Source organism: Tamandua tetradactyla, chromosome 8, assembly GCF_023851605.1.
Source record: "Tamandua tetradactyla isolate mTamTet1 chromosome 8, mTamTet1.pri, whole genome shotgun sequence".
NCBI classification, from domain to species: Eukaryota; Metazoa; Chordata; class Mammalia; order Pilosa; family Myrmecophagidae; genus Tamandua; species Tamandua tetradactyla.
The window spans coordinates 27600986-27624921 of record NC_135334.1 but is presented as its reverse complement, the minus strand read 5'-3'; the positions used below and the strand labels follow the sequence as shown (position 1 = coordinate 27624921).

General features: G+C 45.9%; 1 protein-coding gene across 1 annotated transcript in view; it reads right to left on the bottom strand.

The window, feature by feature from the left end:
• DRD2 (dopamine receptor D2) overlaps positions 1–23715 on the bottom strand; it is a 78118-nt gene extending 54403 nt beyond the window's left edge. The window contains exon 1 of the mRNA XM_077112039.1: positions 23630–23715. The gene's annotated coding sequence lies outside the window, so the exon portion shown is untranslated. The remainder of the gene's footprint in view (positions 1–23629) is intronic.
• Positions 23716–23936: the final 221 nt, after the last annotated feature.

Below are 23936 nucleotides of genomic sequence, written 5' to 3'. Positions count from 1 at the left end.
CTGTTGTCTTTTTATTTCTTTTTCTAAATTGATGCAAATGTACTAAGAAATGATGAATATGCAACTATGTGATGTTATTAAGAATTACTGATTGTACATGTAGATTGGAATGATTTCTAATTGTTTTGTTAATTCTTTTTTTAATTAATAAAAAAAAAAAAGAGTAAAAAAAAAAGCAAGAGGTGGCTGAATCCAGATTAGGTGTGGGAGTCAGGCACTTCCCAAGTAAATGAAGCACAGCCACAGCTCCAGGGTTCAGAGGCCAGCACCATGGAAAGGACAATGTCACCCAGGTAGCCCAGGGGCCTGTGAATTCCTTTACATAAATAACTCGAAAAACAAACACAGGAAGTGCCAGTTGCTTCTCCTGTGGTCCACATGAGATGGAGCGGGCTGGTCTAAAAGTTTTTATCACTTGCTGACCATACTGGGAAGCAGGGATCAGGGCCACTAGTGTGTATGTTGTGAGCATGCATGCACGTGCATGCATATGCGTGCGTGCGTGCGTGTGTGTATGTGTGTGTTAGAGGATGGGGAGACGCCACCTGCTGATCCAGGCCAACCCCCAGCTCCCCAGGGTCCAACTCAACCCACACATCTTCTAGAATTCTTCCCTGACCTTTGGACCCCCCAGCAGTCTTGGCTTCCCTGAACCACCTCTTGTTGTCTACAGCATCTCAGTCACACCACACTTGATTATGTTAGCTATTTTATTAGGAATCAGGGGGCCTGGGTCTTAATCCTGGATCTGCATCCTGTTAGCCTCAAGCAAGTCACTTAATTCCCCTCTCCCTCGCTAAATGGGGACAACAGCTGCTCTCTTTGCTTCATGGAGCAGTGAGGATCAAGTATTGGGTTCAAATCTTGACTCTGCCACATACAATATATATGAACTTGAGAAATCTACTTAATGACCATTGCTCATTTTACTCATTAATGAAATGGGAATGATGATAAAAACTACTTACTGTAAATGTTAAGTGAGATAACATATACAAGATGATAATATCAATCTCTGACATATCATAAGCATTTAATAAGTGTTAGCTGTTATTAGCTGGACATTCTTTGAAGCAGTAGGACTCTTATCAAAGGAGAAGTTTTATAATCACCTATTATCTTGCATTAGTCTCTGGCTGTTTCAGATGTGTTCATTTTGCTTCCTCTGGTAGATTTCAAGCTTATGAAATCATTTAACAAATGTTTATTGAATACCTTCTATGTAGCATTGTGGATTCCAAAATAAATAAGACACAGTTGTAGCCTTCAAGGCAATCACAGCTCAATGAGAAATCATGATAAGGACATGGGTGGTTAAAATAACACGATAGAGAGGACGCTGAAGCACATGGGAAGACCCTCTAACCAAACCGGGGGCAAAGCTATGTGAGATGCTTTAGAAAAATTTCATGTTCCTCCAAACACATACCCTTTGCTCCTAGTACAAGGCTTTGTATGTGACAGAAGCTCACTATATATTTATTGAATAAACACTGGAAACTGAGCAATCTTTCTTATTATCTAGGTCACCCAGAGTCCTACCCAGAGTAGGATGGGGAACTGATATTAATCTTGCCATACCTCAAATGCTGGAAAGGCATTTTCCATATGGACCGTGGTGGGCTAGAGCTGGCCATACAGATCCCTACCCAGCTCTGTATTCTTGACAGCTTGAAATCAGTCACACTTGGAGTATTTACCCAACAGCAGTGATTCTGAGAGGTTAAGTAAATTGAGAGAGGCTAAGTAAATTGCTCCAGGTCATACGGACTACAAAAGGCAGGCAGGATTTGAACCCACCTGACTTCAGAGCCCTGGCTTTCTCCTCTGTGACCAGGGTTTGATCAGGGGAAGATTAAGATTTCCACTGGCTTCAGGGAGAGGGGAAAAGCTTCACCCTTTACTGAGTCTCCTTGAAAAATCAGGGCTCCCTGGACTCAGGCCAAGGTCTGTGAGAGCCCATGATACCTGGCTCCCCTCCTATCCACTCTGTTCAACTCCGTCAAGAATGAAATGAGCCATGTCTCTGACGGTAAGCCCTTCATGTGCATCATCTGAGAGGCAGCCACCACCACAGGAGCTCCTGGGCCCAGGGACCACCCTGAGCTGACCCAACCAGCTCAAGAGATGATCATCATCTGAGATTATTCCAGGAGGAGAATGAGGCCACAAACTATGAGTGACATGCCCAATCTTTCATAGCTAAGTAGGGCAGGGATGAGAAGTTTTAAAAGAATTCTAAAAATGGATGCATTTGTTTTATTTAACAAATATTCATCTGCACCTACAAAGCATTTTGCTAGGCTCGGTAGGGATGTTTTAGTTTCCTTGGCTACTCAAGCAAATACCAGAAAATGGGTTGAGTTAAACAATGGGAATTTATTTGCATCTGGTTTTGAGACTAAGAGAAAGTCTAAATCAAGGTGTCATCAAAATGATGCTTCCTTCCCAAAGACCGTGGTGCTGTGGGGCTGGCAGCTGGAGACCCTTGATCCTTAGCTTGTCACATGAAAAGGTACATGGTGGCATCTCCTGGTCTCTCCTCTTTTTCCAGGTTCCGTAGATGTTCAGCTTCTTGCTTCCTGTGGCTTTCTCTGTCTGAATTTCATTTCACTTATGGACTTCAACAATAGGATTAAGACCCATCCTGAATGAGGTGGGTCACACCTTAACTGAAGCAACCTCATCAAAAGGTCCTACTTACAACAGGTTCCCACCCACAGGAGTGGGTTAGGTTTAAGAATATATTTTTCTGGGGTACAAATTCACATCACCACATAGGCTGACATAACATTGACACACTCCTTATCCTTAAAGCATGTACTCAAGTGTGGAAGGCACATGAGTACACAGCAGTCGGAGTATTGGAAAGGTCACCAGACTTGTGAGTCGAGTGAAGCTGCATTGGAATACTGGCCATGCAGCTTCCTTGGGCAAGTCGCTCGACCTCTGTGAGGCTCAATGACCATGTCCCTCAGTGGGTCTGGAGGAACGAAGGATATATGGATATATGCCTATGGTAGTGTGATGCTTTATTCAATATTCATTCATTCCATCATAGAAAACTACAAGCAAAAAGAAAGAAGGGGAGTTCTCAGCAACAAAGCTATGACCCCATTCTCTTGTACAGTACTTCTTCATGGACTATATATTTCTAGGCAGGGACTTTGAGGATTAATCTACAGGGTTTCTAGCACTTCTGCTTCCAGGGAGTTGAAAGAGTGCAATAGAACCGGATTCTCAGCCAGCTCGGGTTTCACTGGCTCCAATACCTCCTGGCCCTCCTGCAGCTTCTGTTAACTCCATCCCCCAAGACCCCACCCCTCTCCGTCTCCAGAACCAGCACTAGAGTAGCAGGACTTCCTAGCAACAAAAGCTCTACTTGCATCTAAATAAAAATGGGGGGAAAGGGAAGCCCCGGCCTGTTGACTATGAATGAAATCACTTTCCATATGAGATTTCCATTTGTCTGCTTTCTGCAGCTTCTGCCAGATCAGCCTCCGGAGCTCTGGCTGCACAGCAGAATCCGGGCCGCAGAAATATCTAATTTGGAAATCATGGACTGTCTGAGTGGCAGCAGTCCAGCCCGCTGGCTTGATGCTGGTCCTGCTCCCTCTGCAGGTAGCAGTTCCAAGCGGCTGATGGACTTTGTCACCTTGGCCCTGCTCATTAGCGCCTGAGCCAATTACCACCTAGCCCTGGAAGCTGAACCTCCCGGGGCTGCTCGCTGGTGGGGGTGGGGGTGGGGGGCATTCACTGGGCAGGCTTGGGTTGGGGAGAGGCATCCAGAAACTATGCCCTTCTGGGTCTGGGTTGTGAGGAGGCCAGACAGTCTAAAAGGGATTAAAAGGGCAGAACAAGACTTTCTTAGCTCCCCTGGGCTCCCAGTTAGCTAAAATCAGCAATTAGAAAAACAACTGCCGAAGGCAACAGCTCAGCCTGTTAAATGGTGTTTAACCTGAGTATTTAACACCTTTAATGCATAAACACCCTGTAACACATACATAGCGTTTGTGGTTTTTTTTTTTTTTTTTTTTACATTTAAAATGATTTTCCAGGTCTCAAACTTTGATCCATGCTTCTCTCACGGATTTCCTCATTTCATGCCTTGCCGCTACTTCTCAATTTATTTGTCATCTCTGGTCCACATGGGCAATGATGCCAGGGGTGGGTCTACAAACATCACCAGGAGAAAAATGAGAACAAGGTTGTATTTACTGCTCCTCAATGTTTGTTACTGTTAAAACATGGCATTTATGGGTTTTGATAGAGAGAGGTCATGGGGCTCAGCCTTGGGCTGACATAAGAATTTACTGCTTCCACCAAGCAGGTCAGCCAAGAGGAATGCATTAACCTATTTGAAAGGACATGTACAGTTGTGGTCTGGAAAAAAATGATCACCCACCCCAACTTCTGGTGTGTATGTAATCAACACAAATAAACATGAGTGTGCCACAGTGTGCCACGTGGCACATGTGTACGTGCACATGCAAATTAGCATTGATTGAAGGCTCACCATTGTGCATAGCCCTGCGCTATTTGCATATTTAGAAGCAGTCCACAAGTTCCAAAATTTGGAAACGACCACACTTCTTCCTTCATACATTCACTTCACAAATATGGGCCAATTGTGGACTAAAGGCAAGGAGAAGCCCTTCCAACCTCCCATGCTAGGGGCAGGGTTGGGGATGGGGAGAGAGAAGCAAAGCATCCCAACCCATTGTGGTAGGATCTGTAATGGAAGTGAAGGTGAACCTAGCCTGTGGGTGGGCTTGGCATGGCTTGGAGTCAGCGTGGGGGCACTGACACCAGCCGCGCCTGGGTTCAAATACCAGCTTCAGTTCTTCTTGCCTGAGTGGCCTTGGATACATAATATTTATGAGGTTCCCCTTCTTCATCTGCAAAATGGGAATAATAATTCCTTTCTTTTATGACTGTCACAAGGATTAGAGATGATGGGTAGAAGGTGCATAAAATAGTCGGTATTTTTAAATGGTAGACATTATTATTATTCACCTGGGTAAACTGAATACTACTGTAGGCAAGAAAGCATCTGGTTGTACAAATAACACCTTAATAATGTATGTGTTTTGTGAGGCACGCAACTAGGTGAATGAACGTTGAGGATAGTAAGTTGAGCAAAATAAGCCAGAAATGAAAAGACAAATAGTATAATGCCTCACTAATATGGACTAACTATAATGTGCAAACTCTGAAAACTGAATTTGAGAGCATAGGTTATCAGGGGAAGGCCTACTGTAAAGGTTTCTAGATTGTAAGCTCTTACAGCAGTCACATCTACTCCGGAGTTGTAACTGCTACTTCTAAATTCTGAGGTGCTGAGCTCTTTGGGTATAGCCTGGTCATTCCATGGAACTTTGGGTATTTGTGTGACACCTGAGACTCAGATCTAGAGTTCTTCAGCTATAAGGAGCAGCATTACTCCATACAGCAACTGTTTAAAAAGTTGAAAAAGTAATCAGACTTCATTTAGATATGGATGAGGCTGATCTAAGTAGGACTAAGGTAAATCAGACTAAAGGGTAAAGGATGATATTGACTATATTTAAAAACTTAAATTTCTCTGTGAGACCAACAGAAGGGGTGTTTATTTGGTACGAAATTTATATTTTCAGTAGCATACCATCTAATTTAACTTGTATGGTCAACTTATCCAAACATAATTACTTGGAACCATGAAAAGGGAGTGAGATCTCATTGGTTTGTACAGGTTGGTGTGTGCCCCAATACATCCCAGAATAATCTGGGCAAGAAGATTAAAAAGTATTTGCAAAGTCCCTTTGAGAGATTTGGGGAAAAGATGGAAATATTAAATTTCTCCACCCGGGGAAGACCTGATATTCTGGCAAGCATTGGGGACTGCCAATTTGATGAGCCAGGCTCTTGATCTTGGGGCTTTCCTTATGAGACTTATTCCTGCAAAGGAGAAGATAAGCCTACTTATGCTTATGCCCATGAGTCATCCCCAGAGAATCAGTTTTGCTGCTCAGATGTGACCTCTCTCTCTAAGCCAACTCTGCAGGTGAACTCACTATCTAACCCCTATGTAGGATATGACTCCCAGGGGTGTAAATCTCTCTTTCATTGTGGGACATGACTCCCAGGCATGACCCTGGCCCTGGCATCACGGGATTGAGAAAGACTTCTTGACCAAAAGGGGGAAGATAAATGAAACAAAATAAAGTTTCAGTGGCTGAGAGATTTTAAATAGAGCTGAAGGTTCATTCTGGAGGTTATTCTTATGCAATATATAGATACATCTCTCCAGTTTTTGGTGTATTGGAGTAGGTAGGTACCTGAAACTCTGAACTGTAATCTAATAGCCTTGATTCTTGAAGATGATTGAATAACTTTAGCACTTTGAAGGTGTGAATGTGTGAGTGTGAAAACCTTGTGACTGACACTCCTTTTATCCAGTGTCTGAACAGATGAGTAAGAAAAAAAGGGGGGGGGGTTATGGGATATTTGGGGTGTTCTTTTTTACTTTCATTTTTATGCTTATTTTTTTTATTATTTTTGGAGTAATGAAAATGTTCAAAAATCTATCGTAATGATGAATGAACAGCTTTATGATGATACTGTGAACCACTGATTGTACACTATGGATGATGATATCTCAATGAAGAAAAAACAATAATAATGACTGTTTTAAAGCAAGGATTGTTACCCTCAAAGCTTCTCTGGGTGGAATACGAGCCGTTGTTGGTTACTGAACTCTAGATTATAGTCTGTTAACACTGAAGGGACCTCATCCAGGCCAATCCATCATTTTACAAATAGGGAATCAGAGGACAAGAGAAGTTAAATACCCCTAGGTCACCTGATTAGGGTGGCAGAAGTGGGACCTGAACCCAACTCCTGACTCTTCAGTCTCCTGTCAATACCCCGGGGGTCTAGTTAGCGTGGGAAGAAAGCCCAGCAAATTAGCAGATTGCCAAACCTCAAAGCAACTGGGAGGTGGTCCCCAAGGAAACACTACTGAGTCTGGAAGACATGTATCGAATTTTGATTTCACTTTCCATTCCTCTGCTTTTTGTGTCCATTCTATTAGGTTTCTCTGGGCCTCTGTATCTAGGGGACAGTAATTCAGAGACTATGACTTCAGGCATTATTAAATCCACTGTCTTCCAGACCATTTGCCCATTTAGACAATATTACAATTCACCCAGCCAGGCTGCTCCCAGGGCCAAAGCCACCCGCAACTATTTGCTGAGTGCCTGCACCCTCCAGCAGGACACCGGCCACCTCTAGCCCAGACGAATTTGGGACTTGCCCCAGGCAGATGCTTGAGTAGGAGGGGAACAATCTACTGACTGGTACAACAAGGCTGGGGGAAGATAGGGGAGAAGAAACTGTGGGGTACCCAGGTAGGCAGATTTCCTTGGGCCACAGAAAAGCTAGACTGCAATTCCCATCTAAGGAGATATACTGGGCTACCAGCTTTCAAAAACTTCCACAGCCGAAATTCCACCTGCTGCTCAAGAGTTCCCTGGCTCTTTTTCTAGATGAAAGAATGTCTGAGGACACTGCTCTGGGGTACGTAGGGTAGCAGCGGCCCCTCCTTGTGGTGGGAGAGGGGAGGCCAGCCTGCTGGGGGGGGGGGTGGGAGGGGAGGAAGGTACCCTCCCTGTCCTGTTGAAGCTTTGCTGCTCAGGAGATGCACGTGGACACTGCTGGTCACCGATGCTCCTGTCCCTGCCCTTTTCCTCCTCTCCCTCCCTACCAGGGCCATGGACTCCTGTGGTTGTGACATTACCATGGAGATAGGGAGTGGGCAGATGCTGCTAAGGGCAAGTAGCTGCACTAGGATGAAGAGGTGGGAGCCAGAGAAGCCCGGAGGCCCTGGAACTCTGGCTACTCAGGGGCTACAGCGGGTCTCAAGACAAGTCCCAGACTGAGGCTTAACATTCCAAAGCTGGACTAAGAACACTTCCTTGGAAATCCCCCAGTCTTCTTGCCCTCATACCTCTCTCTCCTGCTACAGTGACAGGATTCATTTTTGTTTCTCTCTGGGCTTACTCAATTCATTCAAATAGTCAGTATTGAGCATCTATCATGGACCAGGTCATTATAGAACAGCGCCCAGATTGGAAACCCCAGGAGGGAAGGCTCTGACAGGTCCAGCCCTGCTGGGAGCCATGCCAACTGCTAGACTGGACCACAGGACTGGTGAATCTGCAGGACCGCGGGCTCCTCAATTGCAGGCATGTGACTTGAAGCCCAAGGGTCCTGAGAGCCCTCCTAGCAGCAAGAGCATCTCCTACATCCTTGTGGCCTAGACTGCTGGGCACAGGGAACAATGCTGTTCCCCCAGGAACTACGGTTTGTGATGGAGAGCGAGTCCTCATTAGCTTCAGGCTGGAAGTCCCTGTTCTCTGACAGCAGCACGGCTCCTTCACCTCCATTCCTCCACCTGCAGCAAAGATGAAGTCAGCAGCAGGAGTCAGGAAGCCCTCCTCGACCCTGCCACCAGCCTCCACCACAACAGGAAGCAGCAGTAAAATGACTTCTGGGAGCATGACCAATCCGTGTACAGAGGTCATTATTCCTAATATTGCTATTAGTTAGCAGAGATCGGGGATCCCCATGGTGGATTGGAGGATATGAGAAGAACACTGCTTTGTGTGAGGACTGCTGAGGTTCAGAAGACTTCGACTTTAGATCTAACTTGGCCCCCCATGGGACCCTGGATAATTCTCTTGCCTGCCTGGATTCTCAGTTTTCCCACCTGTGAAATGAGAGTATTAGACTCAGGACCTGGCATACAGAAGGCGTTTAATAAATACTGTATTACAAATGCTGAATGAACAACTCCAAATTCCTAAGTTCTCTATGACTATAGGCGACACTTTATATTTGTGTCCAGCTGCCAGACTCACTGGGCCTAAGCCCAGGTGTCTTGGGAACCTGGGTTCCCATGCATAGTTCCCATGGGCTTCTCCTTTTTGGAACATTCAAGGACCTTCTTCCTTCCCCCTCTTCCTCCAGATTTCCCTCTACTCTCTGCCCCCCTTACTAACCACTGCTCCAGCAGGCCAGTGAATCCCTTTTTATCCCCAAGTCCAAGCCCAACTAATTGCTTTCCCTCTTGTCCTTATTTGCCTTCTAATTCAGGGGATGGAGCTTCAATTGGATAAGCAGCCAGCTGTTTCAAGAACAGATGACTGGGAGGGAAATGGTCCTACCCTGGAGGAAGCAAAAAATATCTACAGAGACCAGGAAATCCCTGAAATGGGTTGGATAGTGTCTCCCCCAAATTCAAGTTCACCCAGAATCTGAGAATGTGACCTTATTTGGAAATAGGGTCTCTGCAGATGTAATGAATAAGGATTGGGATGAGATCATATTGATTAGTATGGAGCCTAAATTCAACAACTGGTGTTTTTATAAGGAGAGGACACCGAGAGACATAGGGAGTAGAAGTTCATGTGACAATGGAGGCAAGGATTGGAGTTTACGCTGCCACAAGCCAAGGAACCACTAGAAGCTGGAAGAGGCAAAGAAGGAATCCCCCCCCAAGAACCTCTGAAGGAAGTCTGGCCCTGTCAACACCTTGATTTTGGATTTCTGGTTCCCTGAACTAGAGAGAATACATTTCTGGGTTTTTTTTGTTTTTTTTTTTTTGCATGGGCAGGCACTGGGAAATGAACCTGGGTCTCTGGCATGGCAGGCGAGAATTCTGGCACCGAGCCACCTTCGCACTGCCCTCTGTTGTTTTTTTAAGCCGCCCAACTTGTGGACTTGTGGTCCTTTGTTACAGCAGCCCTAAGAAACTAATACAATTCCCAAGGCTCACTTGGCCCAACAATGTTTAAAGCCTGTGATTGTGAATGCTGCAGAGATCTGCCTTCCTTCCCCTGTTCCTCTGAAAATCTTGCTGATGTCATGGGAATCAAGGATTCCAGACAGGTTTGCAGCCATCCTATCCTACATGCTTCTCCTATCACATTTAGGAGCCAAGCAAAAGTGCTTAGAAAGGAAGGCAATGGACCTTTGCACTGGTTGCCTGGTTTTTATTCAAGTACCTTCAGAGGGGTGGTATAGGGGCTAATATCTGATCTATCAGCTTTTGAGCAAATCTCAGCCTGCTCTGCAAGAGGACCATATTTATTCATTCATTTGTTCACTTATGCAACAATTATTGACAGCCTACTCCTTGCCAGGCATGTGCTAAGTGTAGAAGATGGAAACTGACTCTTCTCCTACATCCCTTCCAACTGTCCAGTCCCTAAGGCTTCGTTGATGACAAAGGAGTAATCAACACTCATATTATACTATATTATGCTTATTATATTAATACAGCATTCAAAGAGCTTTTACATGTCACTTCATATACTGAGCACCAACTTGCTTACAATCTGCTTTTGTAAGAGCACTGGGATGTTGATAACACTGCAGCCCCATCACACAAAGCCATAAACCCTCAAAATACACATGTACTTTACATTTCACTTGTCTGTATTTCCCAGGCAAGAGTGTAGAGCTGAGTAATAAGGGTCACCAAATCAGCACTTCTGGACACAGAAATGGGGAAAAAAGAGATGGGAATGATTTTTGGAACAGGTTAAATTGGGGAAACTTTTGATGAGATAATCTGAGGTCGAACGGTATAGCCAAAGCCATCTCTGGCTTTGGGAAGCGGACAGGCAACAGACTTGCTGTGATGGGAAATGGGCTGGTCCTGGGCAGACCTGGGGTCTAAGCAGCTACGTGATTCTGGCCATGTCCTTTCCTTCTCTGAGCACAAGTTCTCATCCATGCCTGAAGAGTTAGTGAAGGTTCCAAAAGCCATTTCCAGCTTTACTATGCTGGGGAACTTTCCAGCCTGCCTTAATAATGTGGAGATTCTCAAGGATGAGCAGAAGACAGTGTGTGCTTTTGTTTTATTATAGTTTAGGGTGGGTAGGGTGGGTGGAGTCCGTTTGTTTGGTGGGAACAAATCCTTGTATCACCATAGTCTTACCATGTGTACTGGGCTGATACAGAGGCCTAAAGAGGTAAAGGACTCTTTACCTGCCTTCAAGGAATTTACCATCTAGTGGGGGGAAAAGACAAGTAAATAAGCTATTATAATACAGTGTGATAAACCCTGTACTGAACGCTATGGAAATAGAGAGGAAGGGGTTCTAGTCCTAGCTGGTAAGGAGTGTTGGGGGAAAATCAGGGAAGACTCCCTGGAAGAGGGGATACCTGTGCTCAGTTTATTTGTTTGTTTGTTTGTTTGTTTTGCATGGGCAGCACCAGAAATCGAACCCAGGTCTCCTGCATGGAAAGCGAGAACTCTGCTGCTGAGCCACTGGGCCCGCCCTGTGCTCAGCTGAGTTAGCCAGGTTAAGGGCAGCAACACTGCAAGCAGAGAAAACGGCATATTCAAAGGTTAGAGATGGTATAGTGGGTAGAGAGGAACAACAAATACCCACCAGCCCTATTTTCTTTCCTTCTTCTAACCTCCACCGCTTTCGTCTCTCTCATCTACATCTTTATATCCACTCCCCATCCTCCTTTCTCCTTTTTTTTTTACATTCTCTGCGGATGTTAAAATGAATATGACCTAATGAGTTCATGAGGTAACAAAGGAACAGAAATGAAAATCCATGTAATGACCTATAGGAGGGAAGTGCAGGCTCCTTCCCCCTTGTGCCAGTTTGAAAGGATTATGCACCTCAGAAAAGCCATGTTTTCATCCTGATCCATCTTGTGACGGCCGCCATGTCTTTTAATCCCTATCCAGCACTGTAGGTTGGAAACTTGATTAGATTATTTCCATGAAGGTGTGACCCACCTAATTGGGGGTATTAACCTTTGATTAGAGGGAGATGAGACTCCACCCATGCCAGGTGGGTCTTGATTAGTTTTCTGGAATTCTTTAAAAGAGGAAACATTTTGGAAAAAGTTTCAGATCCACAAGAGGCACAGAGTCATGCAGCGAGAGACCTTTGGAGATGAAGAAGGAATATGCCCATGGGGGGAGCTTAATGAAACGAGAAGCCTAGAGAGAAAGCTAGCAGATTTCACCTTGTTTGCCATGTGCCTTTTCAGTTGAGAGAGAAACCCTGAACTTCATTGGCCTTTCCTGGATGAAGGTAACCTCTTGTTGGTGCCTTAATTTAGGTATTTTTTTATAGACTTGCTTTAATTTGGACATTTCCACGGCCTAAGAACCGTAAACTTGCAACTTAATAAATTATCCCTTATAAAAGCCATTCAGTATCTGGTATATCACAGTCCAGCAGCTTGCAAACTAGAACACCTCCCAATCCCATTCAAGGGGACCAGCCCTTCCAGGAAACTATCCCTGTACCTCATTACCATCCTCTCTACCCTCTTGCAAAAACCCTGTTCCTTGGAGGTGCATGCCACCCACCCATGACTCCCTCTGTCCCTCTTTGTCACTGTCATGAACAAATTCTGGTCACCTTTCCTCCTTCACCGAAGACTCTTCTACTTCACCCCAAGTCCTGCCACCGATTGGGTGGAATAAGCTTCCAAGCCTTGGTCTCCCAGAAACTTAACCTCCTCATCTCCAAGTACTCCTCTCCACTTCAATGACTTGTTCCCATAATTATCTCAGGACTGCTCCTCTGTGAAATCAGAAATTCAGTTACTCCCTTCTATAACCACTCAGCTCAGGCATTCAATTGCTCCAGGTATACCAGTTCTCTGACCTCAGCAACCCCATAAGTCCACTTGGGACTACATTCCCCCTAATATCCACAGCCTGCCTCTGTTTTCCTTTCTATGTGGTTTAGATTTCTTCCTAACACTTCGGACTCTCTTACAAAAACCCTTAATTCCCTGGCTTCATTGTCCTTAAGTCATCCTTGGCTTCTCTCTTCTCCTCACCCTCCATAGCTCATCAATCATACAGTTCTGTTGAGTTGTAAATATCCTTCAGAACTTTCTATCTCCAAAGCCCCCACGTTAATTCAGACTTCCAGCATCTCATTTCTGGACAACTGCAAACCCTCCTAGTTAATCTCTCCATCTTGTTTTTTCCTCTATAATAGGTTCCTCACACAGCAGCCTCGGTGATTTTTTTTTTAATGTAAATCAAATCAATTAAGTTATTCTTCTGCTTAAAACCCAACCCTTTGAAATGACTTCTTGTTGTCCTCAGGATAAAGTCCAGTCTTGTTCACCAGGCCACAAAGTTCATAATCCGGTCCCTGTCTATGCCTCTGGTGCCACTTTACATCACCCAACTTCAACTCTGCTCTCCAACCAAGCTGTTCTTTGAGTTACTGAACACTCCATGTTCACCCTCGGCTTTTGGCAGCACATGCAGGAGAGGGCCCTGGGGCAGCAGTAAGGTCGGATCCAGTTCTGTCCTCTCTTGTGTGACACTGGGCTCTTCGAGGGAGAACACTCTATGAGTCAGATTACACCTTGTCCAATTTTTTCATGTATAATGAGCTGTTTTTCCCTCCAAAAGAAAGGAAATAAAATTTAGAACCCATATTAGAAGGGTCCTCTGGACCTTTTCCTATGCCTTCTAATACTTATGATGATAGGGATGATAGTGAATGTTTACTGAGTGCTTTCTATTTATGATTCATTTATTTCCCACAAAACCTTGTGTGTAAGTAGTTATCTCTAACTCACGAAGGAGAAAACTGAATCTCAAAGGTGTTTTAGTAACTTGATCAAGGTCACACATCTGGTTATTGATCAAGGTCACACATGATCTGAACCCACATCATTCTGACTTCCAACCTTATTGCCTGGATCATTTTGTTATGCTACATCCGGATGGGCAGGGGGTAGCTATCCCCTATTTTAGAACGGGCTTTAGGAAAGATAGTCGTTTCAAACTTTTACTGTTTTTGGAGAGTCTCAGGTAAAACAATGCTTATCTGTACTTAGACTAAGAACCAGACCAGTTACCCATACTCTAAACCCCAGCTTCAAAACACAGAAACTACCCAGAGCTCCAAAGACAACCCCCAAACAACTGTTTTACCCTGTTCGTCTCCAGGTCCCTGGGCTGACCTGAACTAGGACATCCCGTATGTGCTTCCTGGACAGGTCACCCCACTCCCCCTGCTCTGTGTGTCTGACTGAAGCAGGCTCCAACTATTCAATACCCCTGACATCCATGCCCCACAATGACCGTGGAAAATCTCCATCCAACTCCTAAGGTAATCATGCCTGGTGAAGGTAGCCAGGCAGTGCCTGCAGAGAGGGAAACAGAGAAAGTAAGAAACAACTTGCTGACTTACCAGATCTGAGGAGGATAGCTCAGACTCTGCCAGATACTCTTGTTGGGCTCCAAGGGAAGTGGCGAGAGAGTGTGTGTCTATGAGGAGAAAATGTGTGGCTACCATGGCTTTCTCACTCACTCACTCAACAATTTAACTCACTACCTAGTGCTTAGAAGCTGCTTTATGTTCTAATGGATATGAGAGAAATATGAGACAGAGTCTCTCCTTCAAGGAACTCACGGCATGGTAGGGAAGACAAAAAAAGACACAAATGAAAGGATAGCATTAACAATTAACATGGCAATACAAGAAAGAAGGACAAGAAATATCACACAGCAGTGGCTCAGGTACTTTCTCACTCTATGACTGAGCAAGTTTTTCTTAACTTCTGTGTGCGCAATGGTCACATCTGTAAATGGGGGCCATAATACTACCTCAGTGGGTTATTGTAAGGATCAAGAGGGTATGTGAAAATGCTTTACACTTGCCTCATGGGTTTTGAAAACTAAAAGGGAATGACAAATGCTGAGTATTATTACTACTTCCATTGCTCCATGGGGACTAAAAAAGTTAAAAAGAACTTAAAGACGCATGCTAAGAGAAAGGGAAATAGGGAGTAACTGCCTAGTGGGATAGGGTTTCCTTTTGGGATGAAGAAAATGCTTTGGAACTAGATAGAAGTGGTAGTGGCACAATATTTTGAATGTACTAAATGCCACTGGATTCTGCCTTTTGCTTTGTTGCATCCCTGAAAGCAAAATGGGTGGCTATTAGCTCTACTGGAGCCACTCAAAATTCAGCCAGGGTTTCTGCTCTTGCTGCATCTGCTCAAACCGGCATGGTCCGACGTGGAAATACAGCCTCGGTATGTGCCATCATTCTTCCATCAGTGTGCAAAGGACATAGGTTTCATCAAGTTGGCCTAAGTGATCTTCTTTGAATGGAATGTCCAAGACATCTACCTGACTAAAATAGAATACTAGCTCCTTATATAGAAAACGAAACTAAACAAAAATTTTTTAAACCCTTCAATTAAAAAAAATGTATGCTGACTGACTGATCCTCCTGCCATGTGCCCTTCTCTCTGATATTTGCACAGCACACTCTCCCCATATCTTTTAAGTCTTCTCTCAAATGTCACTTTCCTAATTAGGCTAGCTCTCACCACCCTATTTAATCATGTTAACTGCCCCCTTCTTCCATTCCCCTGTACTCCAGATCCCCATTATTCTAACCTATTTTTTTTTCTTTTCCTATGTCTTTATAATCTAACATACTCAATAATTTACTTTTTCTGTTTATTGTTTACCATCTCTCTCCCCAAACAGAATGTAAAGTATAGAGGGGCAGGAATTTTTGTTTTGTTCACTGATAAAGCTGCAACCAAGAAGAATGCTTAGTACATAGAAGGTGCTCAATAAATAGTTGCTGAATGAAAGAAATATTTTTAAAAGCATGCTGAGTGGCCACCACATTAGAAAACATTCAAGGAAGAGTGAGTCCAGGAAAGCAGAACGATCAAGGCAGAATGATCTGTAAAGACAATAGCTGGGAGGGCTCGGGACCAGCGTGAAAACAGAGCACTTTCAAATTTTGGAATAACATAACCTGAGGGCAGCTATGAGAGCACACAAGAGGTAGTTTTAGTCCCTTTATAGGATGTCTATCTTTATACAATGAGTAGGAAACAGACTCCATGTCATTGCAGAAGACAACCTGCAAATAATTTCAGGGTGTATATTTGTCACCTATTGTTTTGTGACAAATTACCCTAAAACCTCACAACTTAAAACAACAAATACTTATTATCCCATGGTTTCTGTGGCTTAAGAAGCTAGGCAACTTAAGCAGGTGGTTCTGGTTCAGAGTCTTTCAAAACGTTGCAGTTAAGACCCCTGTGTGGGTGCAGTCACGTGAAGCTGTCTTGGGCTGGAAGAGTTGCTTCCAAGATGGCTCCCTCCCATGGCTGTTGGCGGTTGCTCATCACGTGGGCCTTTCCATAGGGTTACTTGAGTGTCCTCATGATATGGTGTCTGGCTTTTCCCAAAGTGAGTGATCCAAGAGAGAATAAGGTAGAAGCCACAATATCTTTTATGACCTATCTTCAGAAGCCATTCTCTGTCATTTGATAAGGCAGCCCCTTCAATGTAGGAGAAGACATAAGAATATAAATAACTGAAAGTGGGGGAATATTGAGGGAACATCTTGGAAGTCAGCTACCACAGAATGTAACCAAGGATGTTCCCAGGATGTTTGGAGGGCTGCATGGTTACGTCCCACTGCCCCCTTCCAGCTCCCGAGAGTAGACTGGCCATGGTGTAGACTTTGTGCCATTAGTTACCCAGACTGATCCCAGGCCTTCGGCTATCCATGTTGCTCCATGCAGCTATCCACACTGCATGGAAACACGGATAGCTTTGGGGGCCTTGACATCCTCTGCTTGGGACCCAGGATACTAGTTTGAGCCTTTCATTATTCTTCTCTTGTTGAACCTGCCATAAATGAATGAAAAAGCTGAGGGGGCTCAAGGTCGAAGGAAGATGTCCTGCTATCATGAGGAATCAAGCCTTGTTAAGTGGCCAGCAGAAGATGTGTCAATTAGGAAAGAGTCTTCTCCAAGGAAGGATTCATAGAAAAAGAAAAAAGCCAAAGAGAGAGAATAGTATTCTGTATGGGAGAGTCCCAGGGCCATAAGCCATTGTGTTCCAACCTCTTCTTTCAGGCAAGAACATACTTGATCCAAAAACTGGGTGATATTGGCTCCTGCCATAAGTGATCCAAAAGATAGAGAGAATATAGTTCAGCCAGCTTTGGAGATCTGCTCGGTGTGAAATTCTTTGATGCTCTCAGCCAAAGAACCTCTCCTTGCATACCAGCATGTTCACCTTATTTTTCATTTTTAATAAAAAGTGGCCTGTGCCAGAGTGCACCACCCCTTGTGACAATGGCAGTCAGGAAGGCTAACATGAGGAACTTGACGGAAGATCCAGGAAACCAGAAAGAAAAATGAGGACACGAAAACCACCACTGAAAATTGACACCTCTTCCTGGTTTGCAGGTGTTAAAATGCAGGTACAGCTGCATCTAATTCAAAGGGATGACCAGCAGTTTGAACCTCTCCACTTAATGTAAATAAAAGCTTCTGACAAGTGAATACCAATGAATTTTGGTGCTACAGAAGTGGAGAGCATATGAGAAAGAAGTATAAGCTTCAATTTTGTCAAAGTTTTAGAAATGTGCTTCATTGGGGGGGGGTGGGATAAAATCAGACGCTGAATTAACACAAAAGAACGACAGTGGAAAGTGCTCCCCACTTCAGGTTTCTTAATAATAACAATAATGATCATTGTAGTTAACATTTATTGAGTGATTAATTTTGCCACAGACTTTTTCAAATATCTTACATCAATTACTTTAATTACTCACAGCAACACAATTTGATCACTATTATCATCTTTATTTATAAATAAGTAACTCTAAATAGTAGAGGTCAATTAACTTGCTCAGTGTTAGAATCAGGCTTCAGTTCTGGCAGTTTCACTCCAGAGCCCACCTGCTTAATTACCCCGCTATGTTGTCCGGAAAGAGTTTAAATAAGCAACCAAATGTCGGTGCATATCATTGATAAAACTCATGGTGACGTTCAACCATGAAGTCTCCTAGCTTGTTAAGATGTGAACATCATTATCCAGTCATTCTGGCGAAGCCTCTAGTGCTGTCAAAACTTAGGAACTGCAATCTATTTGGTCAGTACATAATCAAGTTCCTTCTGTCAGTGAAGAAACTGATATTCTAGTAAAGTGACACAATCAGGGACACCCAAGCATCTCCTGCCTCTGCCCACCAGAAAAGCATTGATCAAACATGCATATTATTAAAGATAATATGCATGAGTCCTTCCCGTGGCTATGCAAGACCCCAGAGCACCCCAACTCTCACCTCACTATAACATGAAGCTTAGCCTTGTAAACGTAGCACAGCTTCAGTCATTAGAAAGCAACACAAAGGGCTCAACATTGGCAGGAGTCTGAGTTTCATCCTTTTGACAGTTTTGTCCCCCTCAAAGAGAGGTGAGGGGGAAGACGATGGTATCACAGATTCAGGCAACCTGCAGAGATAAGCCTTGACTTTTACCAGTCTGCATCTCTTCACTACCCTGTCCTCAAGCTAGAAGGCTTAGACCCTGCTTCCCCTCTGCGTCTGCCTCCCCTTTGCTCCCTGGGCTTGCTGAGTTTCATCCCTAACGCATCTCCTCCATAGTAACCCAGACCCAGGTTACAGACCAATACTTCTTGGATGAACCTCAAATTCAAAACTCCCAAGAAATTATTTCTTTCATCTTTCTCCCTCTAACCTTCTCCTCTTCTCGCTTTTCTGGCATCAAAAATGAAGTTAGAAAACAAAAAACAAAGCTCACTGTCGTATCAGTTTGTTAAGGAAAGAACCTTCTGATCCCCATTCTCCTTCCTTTGTTATTCCTTCTGCTACTTGCAAAGGTCACGTGCAATGTACAGAGAAGGTAAGACTAAGCTGATGCTGCTTCTCCTGTAGAATGGGAAGAACAGCAGCATCGGTTTCATCGAGTCGTTGGCGGACGGGAGGTTGATGTGAAAAATACACGCAAGGTGCTAGCCGCCGTGTCCTGCAGATGGCAAGTGCACGATAAATGGCAGAGGCACTGGTGAGCAGGACCTTTTGTAGAAGCAGCCCTCTCCAAGGAAGCCGGCCAGTGAGCCACTTTCCCAGACCCAAAGTTCCCGGGGAATTGCCTGTGATGTGGCTGCCTGGGGTAGCGGGAAGGAGGAGGCGGCAATTATACAGTGTGTAACAAAAATAATTTCATTTCTAATGCCTTTCCCCTGCTGGGCCACTCAGAATTCAAACAATAACAACAAGGCGGGAGGGGAAATGAAAAGGACAGGCACATTCTGAAGGAGTCAAATGACGAATGGACGGGCCCCAGCACTCACTGCGACTCCCAGACATCTGCAGGAAGAGTGTTCTTGGGGTGAGGCTGCCATTCTGGGCTGAACTGCAGCACCCTGGAAGGCCTACTGACGGAGCCGCTGGGGGCTGAGTCTGCCTGACTTCACTTACCAGCCTCTGTCTTGGAGCAGCTGACATCACTCACAAGGCTTCAGGGAAAGCCAGGAGTCCTCTCTCCTTTCCCTTCCCATCCCTACAGACCGCAAAGAATCCCCCTGCCATTTCCTCCTGGAAAAAGTGAAAATCCCTGCAGGTGCCATCAGATCACAAAAAAAATGCTCCAACTTGACTACGTTGACACCTGTACAATGTATATTTAAGCTCAGCCTTTTCAGAGGGCCTCAGTGAGTCTCCTCTTCTCCCACCTCCCTGCACTGCCCCCACCTCCCCCATACCACCCAGCAGCTTCCAGGTCTGGGTTTGGAACAACACAGCAGCACAGCCTCTTCTATCCCAGGGAGGAGGGAGAGCCCAGGCCCAAGTGCGTCATCTCTGGCTCCTCCTTGTATATCTTCGGCAAAGAAGCAGTTCCCCTGTCTCCTAGGGAGAGAAGAAGCTGCACCGTCCCAAGGGGCATCCCAGCTGCCAAGTGTGTCGATTTAACCCATTTATCAGATCGAGGTGAAAGGGATAAGAAAAGGGAAAATGTGCAGGTCACAAGGGCAAGGTTCTCTCCTTTTTCCGGACCCAAACAGAAGCAAACCAAATGGCTGAATCTTGTATCTTTACTCCTCCGCCCACATGCACTGACACTATAATCAAGCTATTTTCCAAGCCCATGAATTTAGATAATATGAGTCTATTGCTAAAAAAAATAAGAAAGAAATCTTCAATTGTATGGTGATGGGAGAAGGTGAGAGGCAGGGGTGTATTAACATTGGCTTCTAACACTGTTAGAGTAATTAAGGAGGCTGGAGATAATTAATATCAGTCTGCCACCCAGAATTGGTAAATAAGCAACTTGCACACCCTTGGTGGCTCCATTTAGTATCCTGGAGAGCTGAGTGCTTACACATAATCTCAAAGCCCTACTGAGTGGCAGGGACAAATGGTGCTGGGGTTCAGCAATATGACGGGCTATGTACAGGGGAGGGTGCCTGCTGAGAAGCTGAACCAAGCTGAACCCTTCTTGCTGCCTGTGGTTTCCAAGCACTTCCTACATGCAGGATGCTCTTCTTCTATGCAGAGTCCCCGCAGGATAGAGAAGCTTTGTTCACTTAATCCAATCCTGGTGTCCTGGAACTAGAAAGCTCATTTCACTCCTTTTGGGGAGTAATAACAAGAAAGAGACCACCATATTTCTAGACTAAGGGTACAGCTGCCCTGTTTGGTGTCCCAGGCATCCAGGATGACCTCTGAGGGGCCAAGTAATCCAAGCACCTAAAGTCCTATAAATTGTATCTCAGGGAAATGTGACTGCCTGGGCAGTCATATCCATTTACTTAAGACTCAGCTCTTAGGTCACTGTAACCTACTGATACACAACTTGAGTCTGGGACATATCACAAATATGGCTTGGGTCCTGGCATCATAAAACCTCAAGTCTGATTCTCTTCTCCCTTCCTAGCTGCTGAAACACCTTCACTGCAGGAGATTCATAAGGTAGGGAGAAAAGGGAAGTGAGAGGTCACAAAATGTGAATTACTGGAAGGGGCAAGGCTGACCCAAGGAGTTCTTATCATAAGGCCCAGCTCCCCACCCCTACCACACTCTCTCTGGGCTATCTTCACAGCCATGCTTCTTCCTCAGCACCAAAATGCAACTTTCACTTACAAATGAGATGGAGTCGGCTCTCTCCAGGACAGAGCCCACCTGCCTTTCCCCGGTTTATTCAGAGAACGATGACCTCAGACCAGCCTGGCTTCAACAGTCAATCTCAGGAGTATGTAGCATGGATTTCTGATGAGATCATGAGCTTCCCTTTATTTCCCATGTTACAGGAGGAGGAACAGAAGGGTTTCTTGCAAGATTGGGTTCTCTTTCATCATTCTCAAAATTATAATTGCATGTTATAGACAGAAACAACCCACCCTTGAAGGCAGGGGTAGAAGACCGATTAGCCATAAGTAAGCATCATTCCTGGCCTATTCATCCATTGCAAGCTTTCTAGCTTATGGAGCACCAGAGCCAAATCAAAACAATCAATATGTCACTGCCAGCAGGGCACAAGTGGCTTCCAGCCTTGGGGAACATGACGTGCTACCAGGTTGAACTAATCACTCCTTGGTATTTCAGGAGTGGCTGGGTTAACAAACCACAGCATATACACAACGAAAGACAGTAATTTCCCCAGAAGGGGTAGGGTACAAAGAATGTACTGAGTCCCCCCAGAATAAGGGGGGAGTTAGTATTTACTCAAATCAACCTGAAGCCATGTTGGTGATTTTTAGAAAGGTAAAAAACAAAGCAAACTATATATATATACACACACACATATGTTTTTGAAAGATGAAAAGCCCAAGAGGATCTTGAAGGAACAGAAGAGATTTAGTTGCATCCTTCATAGCAGTACAGGGATTGAATTAAGGGACTGGTCTCTCCACCAACAATCCTATGGCTGAAGAATTTAACATATATAAATTCAGGAGGCAAGGGGTCAATTAAATACCCTAATCATGCTACCTCTAATCTGAAGTTCTGAATTTTAAAAAGAATAGATCCCTTAACCCACTGTGCATATGAATCGCCCAGAAATCTTGTTAAAATATAAATCCCTGGAACTCAGTTTGAGATCCTCATCTAGTAGAGCCATGGAAAAAACAAAAGTATGCATTGTTAACAAGCTTCCTGGATGATTTAGATGCATAGAGTTCACGGGAGAAAAAAAAAACATTTGGAGAAATGTTTTCTTAAACCTCTAGAACAAATCAGAATCCCCCTTTTCCAGACACCTTTCACCCCCAGGCTGTGCAGGGAAGGCAGAAGGAACTGAGAATCTTCTTCAAGAGAACAAGGCCTGAGATGCCATGGCCCCAAATGGCTCTGGATCCAATTGCTCCCCAAACCTTTCTCCAGTCACAAGGTTGAGTTCAGAGAAAGCACCAACCCCCCCGCAGTCAAATGTGCCAAGAATGTTGAACACCAAACAGAGAAGTCAAAGGCAGGAGACTGGGACCCAGCAAACAATCTAAGTGAATTCTCTTGAAATTGGTCACATTCACCACCGCCCGTCTCTCTGCCCACCCTCATCAAACAGCAGTAACAGGGGAAAAGATGAGGATTATCATTTCTTTTTCCAGTTATACTAATGCTGCAGGATGATTCAGGGCTAAGCACAAGTATTTGCATCCAAAGAGGGTTGAATCATTGAACATCTAGTTCCTTGGGAAGGAGCAAAGATTAGCCTGGAAGGTCTGTAGCCTGGTCTAAATCCGGATATGGTGAGACCTGGAGAAGGCTGGGAGGGTGGGGAAAGAGGTCCACAGGAGAGCTTTTCATCTCACCCAATCTCAGGAGCCCCCAGCACAGAAAGTAGTGGAGTATCAGGTGGGGCAGGAGTGACTCGCTCAGAGAGAGTTCCTGTGGTTAGAAAGCAAGGCCCTGTCCCTCCGGGGCTGCAGCCCGATGACTCGTGCCCATGGCGAAGCCTGTTTGTAGACGCGCGCGCACCGTCTTACCTCTGATTTTCCAAAGGAACCGCTCCCAAGCTGCCCGCCGCAGACAGCGATGGGGGACGCGCTCTGTGTGGCGCTTAGAGCTGCCGCTTGTCTCCGCACACCACCCTTTCGGGCTCTTGGTCCATTCCAGAGCCGAACGGTCACCCTCCGCTACTGCCCCCACCACCTTCACTCCCACTCCCAGGCCGAGCTGGGTCTGAAACCCCAGACTCCTTCCCCGACTAGATCTCAGACAGAGAAGAGGAAGGAGAACGAAGAATCAGAACCCAAGGACAGCGGACAGGCTAGGGAGTGGGAAGGCGACGTCAAAACTGGCTTCTCCCCCATCTCTGGCTTCTGCCCTTAGGAGAAATCTCAAGTCGCTAGAACGAGGAGCTGCCGAGAACAACCCTTTTCCCTCCTGAGCAATCGGAAACTCTGGCCGCTGGCCCTGGGGTGCCGGACTCGGGAGCTGGCAGTAAAGTGCCAGCGGGAGATGCTCGGTTACTGCGGCTCGGGGAGCTCGCTCTCCGCGAGCCCGCCTGTCCCCCGGGTGAGATTCCCCGTCCAAGCGGGGCTGAAAACTACCGAGAGCCAGTGAGAGGGGCTCCGGACCCTGCGGGCAGCCACCGGGCTCCGGAACTCCCCGGGGAAAGCCGCCCGACGGAAAGTCCGTGGAGAGCGCGACCGCATGCGGGGCGCCACGGGCAGACGACAGGAGAGTAGTGGACAAAGTTCTGGTCCCGGCCGTGCCGCCCTCGGAGCGCTCTTCTCTCTCTGCCCACCCGCCTCGACCGCTGCGCCTCTCCTGCCGCCGGCGCTTACCTTCAAGCCATAAGGCGCCCGGGGGCAGAGGCGGCGCCGGCTGCTCGAGGCTTCCGGCTCCCGCCGCATCCACACGCGGCCGCCCCTCGGCAGCCGTCCGGGGCCGCCGCTCTCGGACCCCCTGGTCGCGCCGCGCCGTTTAGAGCCCGGGCGGGCAGCCGCTCGGCTGGCTCCCGCCCGCGGGGAGCAGTGGACGGCCGCGGCGGGACGAGGCGGGGCGGGGCGGGGCGGGGCTGGGCGGCGGGCGGCGCGGAGGCGGCGCGGGGCGCACGGGAGGCGACAGCTCCAGCACTGTGGTCCGACAGCT